This window comes from Ursus americanus, chromosome 14 (genome assembly GCF_024610735.1).
Source record: "Ursus americanus isolate L20-20 chromosome 14, mUrsAme1.1.p, whole genome shotgun sequence".
Lineage (NCBI taxonomy): Eukaryota > Metazoa > Chordata > Mammalia > Carnivora > Ursidae > Ursus > Ursus americanus.
The window spans coordinates 3,804,187-3,821,079 of NC_142140.1; the positions used below are offsets into that span (position 1 = coordinate 3,804,187).

General features: G+C 56.0%; 1 protein-coding gene across 5 annotated transcripts in view; it reads left to right on the forward strand.

Moving 5' to 3' along the window:
- Nucleotides 1-655: 655 nt before the first annotated feature.
- Nucleotides 656-16,893, forward strand: part of FBLN2 (fibulin 2) — an 89,488-nt gene continuing 73,250 nt past the window's right edge. For all 5 annotated transcript variants that reach the window (XM_045812429.2, XM_045812431.2, XM_045812430.2 and 2 more), the window contains exon 1: nucleotides 656-798. The gene's annotated coding sequence lies outside the window, so the exon portion shown is untranslated. The remainder of the gene's footprint in view (nucleotides 799-16,893) is intronic.

The window sequence follows — 16,893 nt, forward strand, 5'->3', positions numbered from 1 at the left end:
CCTGTGCTGTGGGTATGGTTTCTCCTGGGCTCCCCATCATCGGTTGGGGTTAACCCATTCAAGAGATGAGGAGGCTGGACTCACAGAGGTCAAGGGTCTTGGCTGAGGTCGTACAGGGGTCAGAGGCAGCTAGCTGTATGCACGGAGGAAAAGGACAAACTTAGATTGCCCCAAAGCCGAGGGGCTAGGAACCATCTGCCCAAAGGACCTGTAGTAGTGGGGCGCCGGAAAGTCAGGTGGGGTGTGGGAGCCCCCAGGGAAGGAAGCGAGGAGGATGGAGAGGCCTGCCTTCTCATCCTGTCACACCGCCTGTCCCTTGGCAGTGTTTTACGCAGACCCCTCAGGCCCTCCCAGGTGCCCAGGGTTGTTGAGCCCATCTTCCAGGTGGGGCCACTGAGGCCCAGGCTGGCCGAGGTGGCGGGGCCACAGGCCCTCAGGCTGAAGGCAGCAGCGCGGGATGTGGAACTGAGTTTAGACTGGGCGGGGCACGAGGGGTGCTGGACGGGTGGGGTGCTCGGGGCTCAGCAGCGGACGCGCTGGGCGGCCGTCTCTGGGCGTCGGTTCGCACAGCTCGGCTTGCAGCGAGAGGCGCGGGCTCGGCCCCCTCCCCGGCCCGCGGCGAGACCCCGCCCCGGAGGCGGAGGCAGGGGAGGGGGCCCCGGGCGGCCTGGGGCCGCCCCTCCGCGCCTCCGCCCCGCCCCGCGCCGCGCACAGCCGGGGCTCGGGGCTCGCGGCTCTCTACGCGCGACGGCCCGGCGGACTGACGGACAGGCGGCCGGACGTGCGGAGCGCCCCGCGGTGAGTGCGCGCCGACCCCCTTCCCGCGCGGGGTGCCCATCTCCCCTCCCGCGTCGCGCCCCCGCCGGGCGGCCGTCGCCGAGCTCGGCTTGGGGCCCCTCGGACGCCCCGACGGTTCGGCGGCCCCGCGGATGCGCGCCCCGAGCCGCGGGGTGCCCACACCCGCGCCCCGCCGCGGGCTCGCCCTCCCGGCCCCGGTCCCGTTGGACGGATGCGGGCACTGAGGCCGGCGACGGGGAACTGGGGGCCTCGGGGTCCGCAGCAGGCAGGTCCCCCCCACCCGCCGGGTCGAGCGCCCCCCAACTCCTGTGCTGTCGCCCCCTCCCTCCGCTGCATCCAACCGGTACCGCCGCCCCAGCCTTGCTCCACTCCTTCCCTACGCCCTCCTCCCCCTCTCTGGCTGCCCCTCAGCTCCCTCCGTCGGGCACCACCCCCACCTCGGGCACCACCGCCACCGTGAAGCTCACATCCTCAGTTCCCCCCTCCCGTCACACTGCCACACACACGCTCACACCAGTAGCCAGAAGTTCCTGCACCCTCTGCCTGGGCGCACCCGCCATCCCGTCACCCCATCCCCCCATCCCCCCAGTTGCAAAGTCCCATGCTCAGAGCCGGCCCCCCCTCCCCACCATCTCTCACACACATGCGTGGACTTCCCACACTCGTCTCCCACACACGTCCCTTGTGCACACACGTGCCTCACACACGGGCGTGTCCCAGATAGGCACGCCTCTCTCTCAAACAGTTGTGTCTGTGTTACACGCATGCATGTCTGCCACACGTGTGTCTATCTCACATGCATGTCTATCTCACATGCGTCACACACGTGTCTCTTGCACAGCTGGAGTAACGGTGCCCCACACACTGACTCTTGCGCACAGAGTCCCATAACGCCAACCTCCCAGTCCCATGCGCCCCTGACACCCCACCTCTGTGGATACAGCCCTCCCTGCTATCCGGAGTTTGCTGGGAGCCAGAGGAGGGCTGGGGGAAGTCTTTTGGCTGGGGCTCCTTTACCGTTGGACTGGGAGGCTGTGGGAGCACCAGGAGGGGCCTCCCCACCCCTCATCACCCCCTGCACCCCTCCCTTCCCCCACCCGACTCTCCTAAGCAGCCGTGCCCTTTCTCTGCATGAGGACCAGCACGGTTACAAGGTGACTGCACTTGGTGTGAGCCAGCAGGTGTCACTATGACGGGCCAGAAAAAGAAAAAAAGATTTGGGAGCTGGTCATCACTCAGAGCCCCTTGAAGAAGGGGACTGGTTTAAGCCCCTCCCAGAGCAAGGCTCCAAGAGGGGGCCTGGCTAGTGTTTGCAGCTGAATGACTGGGGCTCCTCGCCTCACCTTCCTCACCTGCAAATGAGGGCGAAGACCCCCACCAGGAGCGGCGGGGGGGGGGGGGGACCTGTAATTGTTACTCCCTCAACTTCCACCCTCCCCTCCTGCATCCAGAACTGTGAGATGGGGGAAGTGGGCAGGGGATGGGTGAAATCAAAGAATGTTACTCTGGCTGTGCAAACCTGCCAGCCCCGGCTTTCACTGGCGCTGTGTGTTTTGCTTGGCTCTTACCATGTTGTTATTATTTTTAAATATTTAATTAGCTGCCAGCATTTGCAAATTGGCAGGTTTCACATAAAAGTCCGGATTTCCATCTTTCCCCGAAAAATCACAAGATCTGGCAGCTCAGGGTCCTCATCCCCCCTGTGGTGTCCACTGGCTAGTGTGCCTGCTTGCTGCCCCTGGGGGATGGGACAGGAGCACCATTTGGCCATAGTCCCGAGCAGGGACTCAGCTCCTACTTGGCCCACAGAGGCCTCTGTGTTGGCTGTGCTGTATAAACTGGGCTGTTTTTGCTGCATTGCGCACCCCGAAGGGGCCTGGGCTAGTCCCCTCACCCATGACTGAGAAAGCCTTACGTGAGCCTCGTACCTCTTCTGAGCGCTGAGGGGCACACCAGGGGCCTGGGCCACAAGGCATCTTTGTGATGGTGGCAGGCTCTTTCTGCTGAACTGTGGGGGACAGGGGCCTGGGAGCCCCATGCGAGGAAGGCAATGACCTCAGAGCCAGGCCTTAACCATCACCTTTCTTCCCAGATCCTGTCAGTGATTCTGCAAGGTTACATTCTTACCTATTTGACAGATAGGGAGACTGAGGCTCAGAAAGAGTTTTCTAGCAAGGAAATAGAAGAGCTGAAATTTCAACCCCAATTTTTCTGACCCTAGAGCCAAGCTCTTTGCCCCCCTCTCAATGAATCCACGAGAGGAGGGACTTGGTCTTGTCAGCCCTGGGCAAATTCCCTGAGCCAGGTCCATGCCTGACGCACAGTGGGTGCTTAATAAATGCTTATAGAATGACCAGAGAAGCAAGCTGCATTCTCTGTGGGGGTCAGGGTAGAGTTAAATTCAGGACCTAAGGTGAAGAAGACTATACGCAGCCTAAATGACCACCCAGTTTCCTTTTTTTTTTAAGATTTTATTTTTAAGTATATTTATATATATATTTATTTATTTTTTAAAGATTTTATTTATTCATTCGACAGAGATAGAGACAGCCAGCAAGAGAGGGAACACAAGCAGGGGGAGTGGGAGAGGAAGAAGCAGGCTCATAGCTGAAGAGCCTGATGTGGGACTCGATCCCATAACGCCGGGATCATGCCCTGAGCCGAAGGCAGACGCTTAACCGCTGTGCCACCCAGGCACCCCTATTTTTAAGTAATCTCTACACTCAACATGGGGCTCGAACTCACAGCCCTGAGATCAGAAGTCACACGCTCTACCAGCCGAGCCAGCCATTACAAGGTGCCCCCTAGGTTCCTTTTCATCAGCCTGAAAGCTCAGCACAGTTTTCTGCTCTGGTCTTAACACTCATATTCACTGTGACCCTGTGACCACCAGGCTAAAGACCGCTGAGTCTTGAGTCTGTCTGGCCTCAGGAGCATGACAGTGCGGCCTTTTGGACGCCAGGTTTCATGTTGGCCTTGCATTTGGGGGCTCTGGGTGTGAGCATTTTCCGTAAGCCCCTGGTCAGCCTTGGTGGACGAGATGCCTTACAAGGAGGGACTCGGGGAGAACAGGCTCCCAGCTCCAAGCTCCCGTTCTGTTGGGTGGTCTCTCCATGGGTGGCATGGGGTGGGGCAGTTGCTGCGTCACTTTAAGTCCCAGCTTCCGTGACTCTCTGCTCTCTTGTGAGCACACGTATGTGGCTGATGGAAGTGAAGTGCCCCCTGTGATGTGCAGCCTCCCGGAAGTTTGTTGACTGACTGAATGAGGACCAGCCCTTCCAGAGTGACTGGGGGTGGTGGGCAGTCCTGACCTCTTCCTCGTACTTCCTGGGGGTTTTCTTTTCCACGGGAGAGGAAGATGGGCTGTGCAAGATGGTGCAGAGGGCCTGTCCCTCCCTTCTCCGGGCCTCAGGCTTCCCTTCTGTAAAGTGGATACAGTGTGCTTGAGCTTTCCAGTGCTCATGGTCCTGAAGTGGGGAGGGGATATGGAATCCCGGGGGCTGCTGTCCGGGAGGCAGTGGGGATAGCCCGGTTCCCAGGCTTCCTGAGCTCTGAGGGGCCTCTCCCAGCCGAACGCCTTGGGATGCGGTTCTGGCTCGCCACACGATTCCGGGTGCTGTGCTCCCACAGTCCATGAGCTCTGTGAGGGCCGGCAGGAATAATTCTATCAGGCGGGGGCTGCTCGGGAGCTTGGCTGTCCTGGGCTGAGTGTGGGAGTCACATCCTAGGTGAGGCACTATCCAGGTAGGGACTCAGGGTGGGCAACGCAGACACTGTCTTTGCTGCCATTCAGTCTATGTTCTAGTTAGAGGGGTGAGGTGGGGTGATTCAGGTGACAAAGAAATGAATTACGTTGATTTCAGAGGCTATAAAGGAGTTTAAGTCAGCAGGACAACCCAATCCAGGGGGCAGGGAGGGTCCTTTGAGGAGGGGATTTCTGAGCTGAGACCAGAGTAGTGAGGGAGAATGCCAAACAGGGGGCACAGCTAGTGCAAAGGGCCTGTGGTGGGACCCTGTTTGGTGTACGTGAGGGATGGAAAAGGAGGAGGCTGGAGTGAGTCAGGGAGGGGAGAGAGGGTGCCGAGGAAGTGAAGGAGGGGCAGCACAGGGATTTTGAAAGCCATCGAAAGGTTTTGATGGAAGGAGCAAGGAGATCGGATTTCTGTTTTAAGACACCCTCTTGAGTAAGATCAGGAGCCTGGTGCCAGGCCCCATGCCGGGGTGCCGTTCTCACCCTTGAGAAGCTACAGGCAGAGGAGGGAGGCAGGTCTGTGGGCAGACGTTTGAGTCCCAGCGTGACAGACGCTGGCACGGCCTCACCATGGAAGATTATGCAGCTGTAAAAAGCGAGGGCGCTCTCTGTGGCAAGGTCTTTCAAGCTCTGTTAAGAGAAGAAAACAAGGTGCCGAATGGCTTGGAAACCACGCCACCTCTTGTGTCCGATAAGAACTCCAACTTCCCATGGGCTTGTGTGAGCATAAACGAGGCCTGCGAGGAAGCATGAGGAACAAGGGTCAGTGGTTGCCTGTGGTCACCTGGGGAGGGTTGGGGTGGGCAGGCAGGTGACAAGGGCGCAAGGGTGAGGCGACATGTCCCACTCTGTGCCTTTTTTGTATTTGCTGCTTTTTGAACCATGTGACCACATTGCCTGCTCAAAACATTAAATTAAAAAGCAGTTGGGCAGTTGGTGGGTGACTCTTCATTTGTGAGTTTTAAGTGGAAGTGTTTAAGGATGGTTTTTAAATTCCTGGCTTCGCTGACCTTGTTGTGGAGAGGACTGACTTCTTCCTGGCATGGTACACGAAACTTTCCACTGTGATTAAATTAGATGGTAACAAAGTCACTTTTTGCAAAGTTTGGCAAATGGACAAAAGAAAAAACCCACCCTTTCTCTCTCTCCCGGTTTCTTACCCCCCTTTCCTGTGGGTGTGTTTCCTTCTGGTGATTTGACTGCTGGCTCTTCCTGGCGTGGGCACCAGGGCACCAGCCCTTAGGATTCTGTCCTGAGACTGTTTCCCTAGTCAGCCCTGCCAGCTGGTTGGGAGACTAGCTGCAGGGCCGGAGCCAGGGGCCGCCGGGGGCAGGAAATCCCTGCTTTGGCACCCTGCAAGTTTCCGATTCCCAGCTCTGCCGCTCGCAGGCTGTGCTCCCATTAGGCCAGTGACTCTCTCTGAGCCTCAGTTTCTTTATCTGTAAAATGGTTGTCCTATCTCTGTTAGGGTTAACGGAAGGAGGAAATGAGATCGCTCGTTCCTTCATTCATCAAATATTTATTGAGCACCTACTTGGTCCTGGACACCTTTCTGAGTGCTGGGCATAAGAGAGTGACCAGGACAACATCCTCCGCCCCCACAGAGCCCGCTTTCTGGCGGGAAACACAGACAGGAGAAGTAAGGGTGCTTACTGGGATGTCCTGTGCTGGCTGTGGGTGCAATGAAGAGATGGCAGAGCTGGTCCGGGACTGGGACTTGGGTGGGGATGTTTTAGGTTGAGTATCAGAGGTATCAGTGGAATAGACACTTGGGTGGAGTAGGGCTGTTCAGGCAGAGGTGCAAATGGCCTGGAGCAGCTGGAAATCAGGACCCGCCCATGTGCAAGGAGGGCTATTGGAGGGTGGGCCACATCTGGGAGCCGCAGGAGGGCTTAGCTTTTTATTCTGGGTGTGATACAGATTCAGTTCAGGGAGGGACCTGCTCTGATTGAGATTTTAAAGTCCCCCCACCCCTGAGCTGCTGGGGGAGAGCTGCTGGGGCCTGGAACTGGGCCTTATGGAGCAGTGGGGAGTAGTGGAGTTGTGAACTTTCTCTGGGAGGGTTAGGAACCATGGCTGAGCATTGCTGGGAACAGCCTGGGAGAGAGGCTTGTGGAGTCAGGGTTCCCGGGCAGTGGCTCCCTGGACATCCATGCCAGGGATGTGTGCCCAAGATTTTGGGGTGCTCATAGTAGCCTCTGGTGTGGGATGGCCTCTTGCCCCTCCCATGCCAACTCGAGGGCCCCAGGGATGCACACGGGCAGTTCTGACATGCTTCGGTCAGGGCTGAGCACAGAGGTCAGAGGAGCACAGAGGTCATGGCAGCCAGGGAAGCATCTAGCTGAGTCTGGTGGTGGTCAAGGAGGGCTTCCTAGAGGAGGTGATACAGGCACTGTGATGTGAAGGCAAAAAGGTGAAGACACAAGAACAGGAGAAAACCCAGTTTCTCTTGGAGAGGTGGGTTGGAGGAGAGGTGGGGAGTAAGGGTGTGCTGGTGGACTGAACCCTGACAATGGAGCACCTCAAATCCTCGTCCGTGAACTGGAGATGGGCAGTCTCGGGGCATTTCTTAGAAGAGGATGGACATGGCCAGGGGGTTAGGGGTCCCTCTCGCAGTCCAGGCATGAGGGTGGGACTGGAGGGGGTGAGATGATAGGTGGGAGGCTTGTGAGAGTGACAGGACAGGGAAACTGAGGCTCAGAGCGGGGCATGCCTGCGGTGGTCACACGGGCAAGCCCGGAGGAAGAACTGGAGCAGGAGCCCGGTCTGTCCACCTCCAGGTCCTGCTCCGGATGGGCTGCCCCTTGATTCCGGGCACAACTGGCACGCACGCACGCACTGCTAACTCACCCCCTCCGGTCTGGTCCCTTCCCGGGGCCCCTCTCAGGTCAAGCCCTGCGTCATTTTGCACCATTGTCCTCACGGGTATTGGAATTTGGAAACATTGCAAAAATGCCTCTGTCTTCTCATATATGGAGATTGTTGCAAAGAAAGTGCTGGTTTGGGGGAAGGTTATTTCCTTCCTCGAGGGTGGGGAGCCTAGCTTTTCTGGTGGGGGGATGCTGTATTGTAGGCCAGAGTGACCCCGCCCAGGTCACAGTGCCGGTGAGGAAGCCGTGCTGCCTGCCCGCCCCGGGCTGGGAGACTTGGCCTGGCCGAGAGGGTGGGGGGCAGCGAGCACCCACGTTCCAGGAGAGTGGGATGGCTGCCTCTGGCCATTGGAGGCCTTTTTGGCTGCAGGCAGGGCTTCACTCTTTCAGTTTCCTCATTGCAAACCGGGGACAGCCCTCCCAGCTCTGCTACTGTTCGATGGCCAGGAACGGCCTGAAATGTGGGAAGAGGGCCTGGCCTGTGGAGTGCCAGTAGGGTGAGGACTCAGCCAGCCAGGGAAGCATGGAGGGCGCTGGCACGCCTGCCCGGCCCGAGTTCTGTGAGCCTGGATAACGAGGGCTTGGTGTCCCAGCCTCAGCTTCTCCATCTGTAAAGTGGGCCTGATGGTAGGGGCCTGCTTGGTAGGGTTGGTATGCAGACTGCAGGGGAGCCCCAAGTGCAGCTTTTGGCAGTGACACGGTGCTTCCCTAACATACACTAGCGGGGTTCCTTGAGCATCGAGACCTCACTCTCCTGTCCTCCTCTGTTCTCTCTTCTCATCATTGAGATGCCATCGTCTGTGGAGGGGTCAGCCCTTGGCCTTGTGGTCAGGACGCACCAGTTTTTTTTTTTTTAAAGATTATTTATTTATTTATTTGAGAGAGAGAGAGAGAACACAAGCAGGGGGAGTGGCAGGCAGAGGGAGAAGCAGGCTCCCTGCTGAGCAGGGAGCCCCATGTGAGACTCGATCTCAGGACCCCAGGACCACGACCCGAGCCGAAGGCAGACGCTTACCCGACTGAGCCACCCACGTGTCCCCAGGACAGACCGGTTCTTGATAAGCCTTCCAGAGTTCTTCTTTCCTCAGCCTGGGTCTCCCATCCTGACCCTGAGTTCCCAGCTGTGTCTTTGGTCACTAAGCGAGCATTAGGTGATCCAGAAAATTCTGTTCTTCTCAATGACTCCCCACAACGAAAGCACAACACTAAAAACATTTTGGTAGAGGACTCTCAGGACCCCAGAGAACACCTCCCCAGCCCCCAGCAAGTCTGCGGCCTGTTGTCGGAGCCGGAGGGAGCCAGGGAGGGATTCTGAGCGGAAGAGTGCAGCCTGCTGGAGCACGAGTGGGGTGGACAGGATGGGCAGGACCTCTGCGGATCAGGGCCAGCTCAGGGGATCGGGGCAAAGGAGGTCTTGACACATGCCAACCCCTCAGAGGGCGAGGGGGTGGCGTGTACCCTCCTCGATCCCCAGCACTCACAGGCACGTGTGTGCACACGCAGGTACACACACACTCAAGGCCGCAGCTCTTCCCTGAGATTTCCGCGTCAGCCTCCTGGTCCTCGGGAGCTGGGAGATGAGCCGTCCTCGTGGTGATTTGGTGCCGGCTGAGCGTCTCAGTGTTCTTTATCTCTTCCCCTGGCACGTCCTCAGAGCAGAATAATTCCAGTGTTGTCTGACCATGGGCACCTCAGGGTCTCTGGCTGCTGGTCCCTGATTACAGGGCTGATGAAGGCAGGCCCCATAAGGGGCCTTGTGTCCTTTCTTGGGGAAAAAGCCAGTGGGTGTCGGCTTCCTCTTCTGATAAGGTAATGATTAGCCGAACGCCATCACATTTCCCACCGGACCTCTTGACCTCGCGTGCCTTTATGTCACACACAGTGTATTTTAAAAAGTCCCTTCCGTTTTACTTGTACTTATTTAAAAGGAGACCTTCTGTCACAGCTGTAGACACAAATCAGACTTTCCCTAAATCAGCAATACCCATGAAAATAAAGATTAACAACAACCAAGCGGGGCTTTGAACCCTCGCGGTTTCTGTTCCCTGGCTCAGCCTTGGGCCGCGGGACCTGCCCTCTCTCTGCTACAAAGGTTGGCGAGTGGCAGAGAGATGTGCAAGGCACACCAGGGTTCCACAGAGAGTTCTCTGTGATCCTGAGTGGTGGGAAGAGACTAGGAGGGGGATAATTACTCTCCACGGGCGTCGCTTTTGTCTTGTCCCTGAGATCCATCTTTTTTTTTTTTTTTTTAAAGATTTTATTTATTTATTTGACAGAGATAGAGACAGCCAGCGAGAGAGGGAACACAAGCAGGGGGAGTGGGAGAGGAAGAAGCAGGCTCATAGAGGAGGAGCCTGACGTGGGGCTCGATCCTGGAACGCCGGGATCACGCCCTGAGCCGAAGGCAGACGCTTTAACCGCTGTGCCACCCAGGCGCCCCCCCTGAGATCCATCTGAGCTCACCCTGCACGGTCCTCTCTAGCCCCACTTGGGCAGACCCTCTGGCTGGTCATCCCACACCTCCCATCTTCTTGGGAACCCCCTTCCCACCTTTCTGGGCCCTCATTGGCATGTTTCCTGCTGGGCAGGACTGTAACAGGAGGCTGCAGCCCTTCCAGCAGGGATGTCTTCTCTGAGGCCAAGTCCTTGGTTCTCAGGCCGGGCGTTGGGGGCAATTCTCTGAGGCATCCAGTGGCCTGGGGTCCGTGGCAGGGGGTCGTGGGCCGGGGGCTTAGGGCCAGGGCTCCCATGCTGAGGAAAGAGGTTGACGGTACCTGGTGTGGTGAAGCTGGCCCAGTCTCCGGATGACACGGGGAATCTAGGCCTGGCTAGATGGGAAAGTGCCTTGTAAGCTATGAAGTACGGTGAGCAGAGGTCATTAATGATACGTCTCATGGGCAATACCAGTCACACTCACAATAATGGCCGGTCGGGCCCTTAAGTAGCCACACGCCCCCACGCGAGGAAGAGTTTGCCCTAGCGCTCCTACTCCCATCACCCCTTGTTTTCTTGAACTGAATGGCTGACCTTCCACCCTGAAGAGTGAGAGAGACTCGTGTAATGGAGTGCTGGCCACGGAAAGGATGTGGTGACGTCAGTTGCCTGTCCCTGAAATGCCCCGCTGTGACCCCAAGGCAGGACATGCCTGGGCCAGGTACGCCCCCTGGAATGGCTGTGGCTTCCTGTGCGTGGGGTGGGAGCAGTGACCCCCTCCTTGGCTCCAGACCTCAGGGGTCTCACAGGGATGGTAGGGCCTCAGCATAGGGCACGGTAGCCCACCCACCCGGGCTCTGTCCTGCACGATGATTTCCCCTGCGCCGGGGTGCAGATGGGGCCTGTTCACTGTGGGTGGGCGGTTTCTCCTTCATGTGGGCTTCACTTGAGGCCACTCAGGAGAAGCAGGGGGCTTCACTGCATCGTCGGGGAGAGTAGGCCCCAGAGAAAGCTACAGTGAGGGTCTCTGCTGCCGCCAAGCTGCCTCACACCCCATCTTTATTTTGTCTCTGCTTTTCTCTGCGAGCTCTGCGATTTTCTCAAAATGACTTCAGTGTGCCTGCCCTAAGCTTGGAGGCCTCCTGGCTCACAGTTTGTCCCCGCAGAGACGGTCCGTATGTTCTTTTAGGTCCAGTTCAGAATCCTGGGGAAGTGCTCTGATTGGCCCAGCCTGGGTGAAACGTCCCAGTCCAATGGGCTGTGGCGGGGGCAGGGTTGTGATAGTGACTGGGGCTCTGGAGGCTCTCTCCAGCCGGTCCCTGAGAATGGGCCTTGCGTGAAGCAGACTGGCAGGCGGTGCCTGCCCCAGAGACAGTCTACAAACTCCAGACACCAACGTTCTTGGAGTCAAGTCAGCCACAGACACGACGTGGCTGCTACTCTCACTTTCATCACAAGCGTCAGGATTATTATTTTGATCACAGGTGAGAGAAAGTGTAACTTCAGCAAAAAAGTGATGGAACGAAAAAGTACAGGGTGCAGTTTCAGGCTTGGCTGTATCCAGGGGCTCTAGAGATGCCCCTGGGACTGTTCTTCTCAGGCAGGTGGTCAGGTGGCCCGGCAGATCTGGGCTCACTCCTTTGAGCTCAGAAGCTTTGGTGTGGGCCCACGTGGCAGTCACTGTGGATGGGGGATGGCCATGATGCGGTCCATGGCGCCCGAGAGCGGGTGGCTCCCCAGAGGAAGACTGGGGTTCTTGTGCCAGGAGAAGGAGGAGGAGATCCCCACAGCATCACTGGGTTGCTCTATACCTGCCTGCGGTTTCTTCCCCCGTTCCTGTGTCACATGGTGGACGCATCCCAAAGGGAATGTGAGGATGTTCCGGGATGAGTAACAGCGGCTGTTGACCATCTGGGGTAGTTCATAGTTAGATGGGGAGCTGAGAGAAGGCGTGGGGGCTGTGGGGTCTGGACCTCCAACCCAACCACACTTACTCCAAATGGCGAGGATGCGGGCAGTCTCATTCTCTGAGGGTTTGGTCTAACCCTCTTGTTTTTATATCCTTCTTGTCTGTGAACCCTAGGCGGATTCGGGGACTCCGTGTACAGAGTGCAGCGAGGTCAAGAGAGGCAGCTGTGACCTCTGAGGAAAGGTTTCTCAGAGGAGGGGATATTGAGCTGGGCCTTTAGGGATGAATAGGAGTTTGCTAAGGGGACGAAAGATGTGCCTGGCCCAGGGAATCAAAGAATGGGCAGAGTTGAAGAGCTGTGAAAGATTTAGAGTAGCTGGGGACATTAATTTTTTAAAATATACAACATGTATTGAGTGCCTGTTTTTTGCCGGGTGCCATTCTAGGGTCTCTGCATTATCTCCTTGAGTCCCCCCGGGTGCTGCTGGGAGGCTGCTTTGATTGGGCCCATGTGCGGATGGAACATGCCTTCTCAGAGGGTCACGTGCTGGAGTGGCCCAGCAGCCTAGGGAGTCCACGGCTTGGTCCTGCTTGCTGTCTGTCTCTGCTCTGGCAGGGGTGGTTTGTGGCCTGGGGGGGCCCCCCCGATGGTGATGCCACAGCCGGGGCCAGACCCCGCCACTTGCTGTACACTGGCTCCCCCACTGGCAGCCCCGAGAGATTCCTAAATTTCAGGGCCTTGCAAATAAATAGGGGCACTGGCATGGCAAAGGCCCAAGGGAGTGGCCGAGTTTCCCTGGCTGGCACCTCCTTCCATGTGCCGCTGTGGCCAAGGGAGCCCAGGACTGCTGCGGGCCAGCCCTGCCGGCTCGTCCCCTTCATCTCTACCTCCTGTCTGTCCCTGTCTTGTCTGTCTGTCCGCTTGGCTTTTGGCCTCTGCCTTCTCCCTATCTGCTTTTCTGCCTCATCTCTTCCTGCCTGTCCCTTTCCACTCCACCCTCGCTGCTTGTGGAGGCGTGAGACTAAGAGGTGACCCGTGAGAAGAGGCTCCTGGGCACCTGTGGGCGTGGGGCTCCCAGCGTGGGTAGTGACTCAACACCAGGTGACCTCACGCAAGTTTCTGCCGATCTTGGAGGCCCTTCTGGGATGAGTGTTGGTGACACTGACATTTATAACTCATCCCATGGCCTGTATCAGGCCTTGCTGGGGCCACGCACACTAATTCATTCATCCACCACCCACCCAAAGCATTTTGAGCGCCCGCTGTGTCCCGGACCCTGGGTTAAGGCTGAGCAGGAAGGCAGAGTCTCTGCCTCAGAATCACAGGGCATTTGGGGAGACAAGCAGGCAGACACGTCAGTGTAAGATGTCAGCTCCTAAGTGTGGGGAAGGACCCTGCCAGTCCCGGCCCCTGATGGGCAACCTATCTGGCTAGGCAGGGGTTGGGATCTCCGAAATGCGGCTGATGGCAGATTGAGCCTGTCCAGGGCAGAGTGTGGTGATGTCAGCAGGGCTGTCTACACAGGCTGGAGGAGTGGTGCAGGACTGGGTGGGCTCTGTTGGAGCTCTGAGCAAGGTGGGGCCAGGGACTTGGCAGGAAGCAGGAAGCCTGTCATGGGGGCATTGAGAAAACGTGGTCAGTGCAGAGGGGAAGGGACACAGGTAGAGAGAGGGGAATGGTCAGGAGCCTTAGAGAGCAGTGACCCACTGGGGCTGGAGGAGGGGTGGGACCCACCAGGGGAGGGTGGCCCAGCATGTGTGTGTGTGGGGGGGAGTTGTGTATTCTTACACACACAGTTACATGCACATTCACACTTCCTCACACATAATCGTACCCACTTAAATTTGCACACATATCCACTCCACAGCCTCTCACGTATACACGAATGTGTTCACTCTCCCTCACATGAGTGTGTACACAGACACATTCGTACACCCAAACTCCCGTTCCCACGAGCACTCTCTCACACTCATGTATACACATCTCTCATGGAAGGGACTCTTGGTCTTTAGGCTTCCCTTGAAAGTACCTCTTCTATCAAAAGAAGGAAAAAAGCAAGAGAATGTCTGCTTGAGCCCAGAGATGGGGGAGAGCCAGGTCCGGGACCCTCTCAGCGGACTCCCTGCACCTCCCTGGAGCAGTTCAGTCTCTGCTGGGTTTCTCAGCTCAGATGGAACCCCAGACTCAACTCCAGGGCTGGAGAAGGTGTGATTAGGGGTTGCACCAAGGTGTGGGAGGCTCTGGAGGAGGGGTGGACCCCAGAGTTTATCTTCCACTGGCCTGCCGTGGCACCTAACACCCTACCTCCCTGTTCCTTCGGGAGAGGCATTACATTCTCCCATGGCCAGTTTATTTTCTGGGATGGGAGATGGATGAATCCATTTGCATGGGAGCCTGGCCGGTGGTTCTCTTTACCAGGAGATGACTTTTCTCAGAGCTTTTAATCACAGAATGTCAAATTTTATTGAATGCTTTTTTCCAGCATTCTCTTTTGGTGAATTGCCTTGATTTTTTAAAAATATTGAACTATCCTTGCATTCCTGAGATAATGCTGTTTGGGCACAATGTATTATTATCTCCCTAATGTGCTGCTGGATTCAATTTTCTGGTATTTTATTTCGGACTTGGCAGCTAGATTTGTAAGTGAAACTGGCCTATACTGCTTTCTGCTTATAGTATCCATGTCTGCTTTTGGTGTCAGGATTTTCCTCATCTTACAGAATGAGAGGAGGCTGCCCCTTTTCTTTTTCTAGGCCCTGGAACAATTTTTTTTCAGTAGGATGGAAATTATTGTCAGCTCTGACTGTACTGTCTTGGGCTAGTCTCTGCAGATAATTATTTCATCCCACGGCACCTTGTGAGAGCATGATGCTTCTCATTTAACAATGGGGAAAATGAGGCTCAGAGAGCCGGTCTCTGGTCTGTGGTCAAATGGTGGGAGTCCGCTCAGCCAGGCTGTGAAGGTAGGCCAGTGTGACTCTAGGGCCATGCTTCCAAACTATTCAGCATGGCCAAGAATTGTTTGAGATGCTGGCCTATAGGAGAGCCTTTGGCTTTATTCTAGGGTTTTCCAGGGGATCCGGGAAGAACCCTGATTGAGCATCAGGAGAACTTTGCTAGCTCTACCTGCCCATCACCTACCTATGTACCCACCCACCATGCACGCATCCATTTGTCCACTGACCCATTGCCTGCCTAGTCGTTGAGCTGTCCCTCAGCCATTCATTCCTACACTGATATACCCACCCATTAATCACCTTCCCATCATCCGTCCTCCACCTCCTCACCCATCTATCCACCCATCTGCCCATCCATCAGACATTTATCCACATGTAGGTTACTCATTCATCCACTGACCCACTTTCCCATCCATCTGTCCTCTATCTGCCATCTATTCACCCACCCGTTTATCTATGATTTGTTCACCATCTGTCTATTCCCCCATCCATCTCTTCATCAACTATCCATCTATATACCAGTTCACTTATTCATTCACTAATCCACCATCTCATCCATCCATCTTCCTCGCTACCTGCTCAGCAACCACCAATCCATCCATCCATCCATCCACTTGTCCATCCACCTGCCCTTGGAACTTAGCCTTAAAGTAGGGGCTGGGATTTGGGTCTTCGGAGATTCAGAAGGGAGGGCACTCTGGTTTGGGATTGCAATATGAGCAAAGATGAGGGATTGGGAGTCTTCCAGTGTATCAGGAATTGGGTGGATGGAAGGCAGCAGAGGGAAATGGGTTTGGGAAGATAGGTGGGGGCTAGATGGTGATGGACTTTGAATGCCACTCTTAGGAGTTTTCACTATGTCCCTGGGCCAGGGATCTTCAACCAGGGGTGTGTGAGTGAGCTTCAGGGAGTTGTGAGACCCCTAAAATGATACACAACAGGTTTTTGTGTATGCCCATATCTCTGTTAAGGCTCTCAATTGCAATTGACAGAAAATCGGGTCCAGTTTAGCTTAATACACCGTAGGTTTGTGTCAGTGCAGAATTCAGTTTTTCAATTCGGCATGGCTGCCTGCAGGTGCCCAAGCAGCTATCACTGTGTTTCTGTTTTTTCCACCTCTTGGACTTTTCTTGTTTTTGAGTTGGCACCAGCCTCAGACGGTCTCCACCTGAGAACAAGATGGCTTCAAGCATCCTTGGCATGAAATCATTTCGTGTCTAATACAGTGGGAAAGAGAGAGGCCATTTGCCCCAAGTCTCACCTGAATTGGTTTTCTTGAGTTCACGTTAGCCCGGTGTCCAAGTCTGAATTTGGCATTGTTATGACAGGAATAGGAAACACTGATGGTGGGGGGCGGTGGGGTGGTGTGGACCCCAGAATGAAGCCCCCAGGCTGCTCTTAGAAGGTGGGTATAATGAGATGGTCAGAAACCACCCCTTGTCCACTGCCGGGCTTTACTCGCATTTTCCCTTTTCTGGTGGAGGGGGATGTCTTACCCATAGCTTTTCTTCCATTCAGGATTTTGAGCAGGGGGAGAGGAAATCAGCCAAAAAGCCTCCTGCGGGTGGGGCCAGGGCAGGCTGGATGGAAGATGCCGGGCTCTCTCACAGATAGAGGGAGAGGTCAAGGGTGTGGCATCGCCCATCCGCCCATCCGTCTGGGGCCGGGTGGAGGGCGTTGGACGCCAGGTGGGGAGAGCAGTGAGCTCAGCGTGGCTGTGGGCAGGCCCATTTCTCATCGCTCCTCCCTGGGAGTGTTTCCTCTTTCCAGAGTTGTGACTTGTGGGGAAGGAAAATAGCAGCTCCCTCCCAGTGCCAAAAGCAACATTTTCTTTTCTCAAAGGTTGATTATAAGTCATGGACATTCATCTTTGTAATTTTTCACCTGCTTCTGCTGGTAATGAGATTAGTGATTATATATACAGGGTCAACTCTCGCCCAGGCTTTAAGGAGCTTTTTATTCATTTCATTTTTTTTTTCTTTTTAGGGAGGAGAGGGCAGGGAGGGGAAAATACCCTGGCTGTTCAACTTGAAGGATGAATTTTCAGTGTTTTCATGAGCTCACCCCTTTGGCAGTCCCCAGGCGCCAGTGAATCTGTGAGGACGCAAGGCTCCCAGCCCCTCTCTGTGTCCCACCTGGGTCCCCGATGCTCTTCAGCACTTTGCACCCAGGGT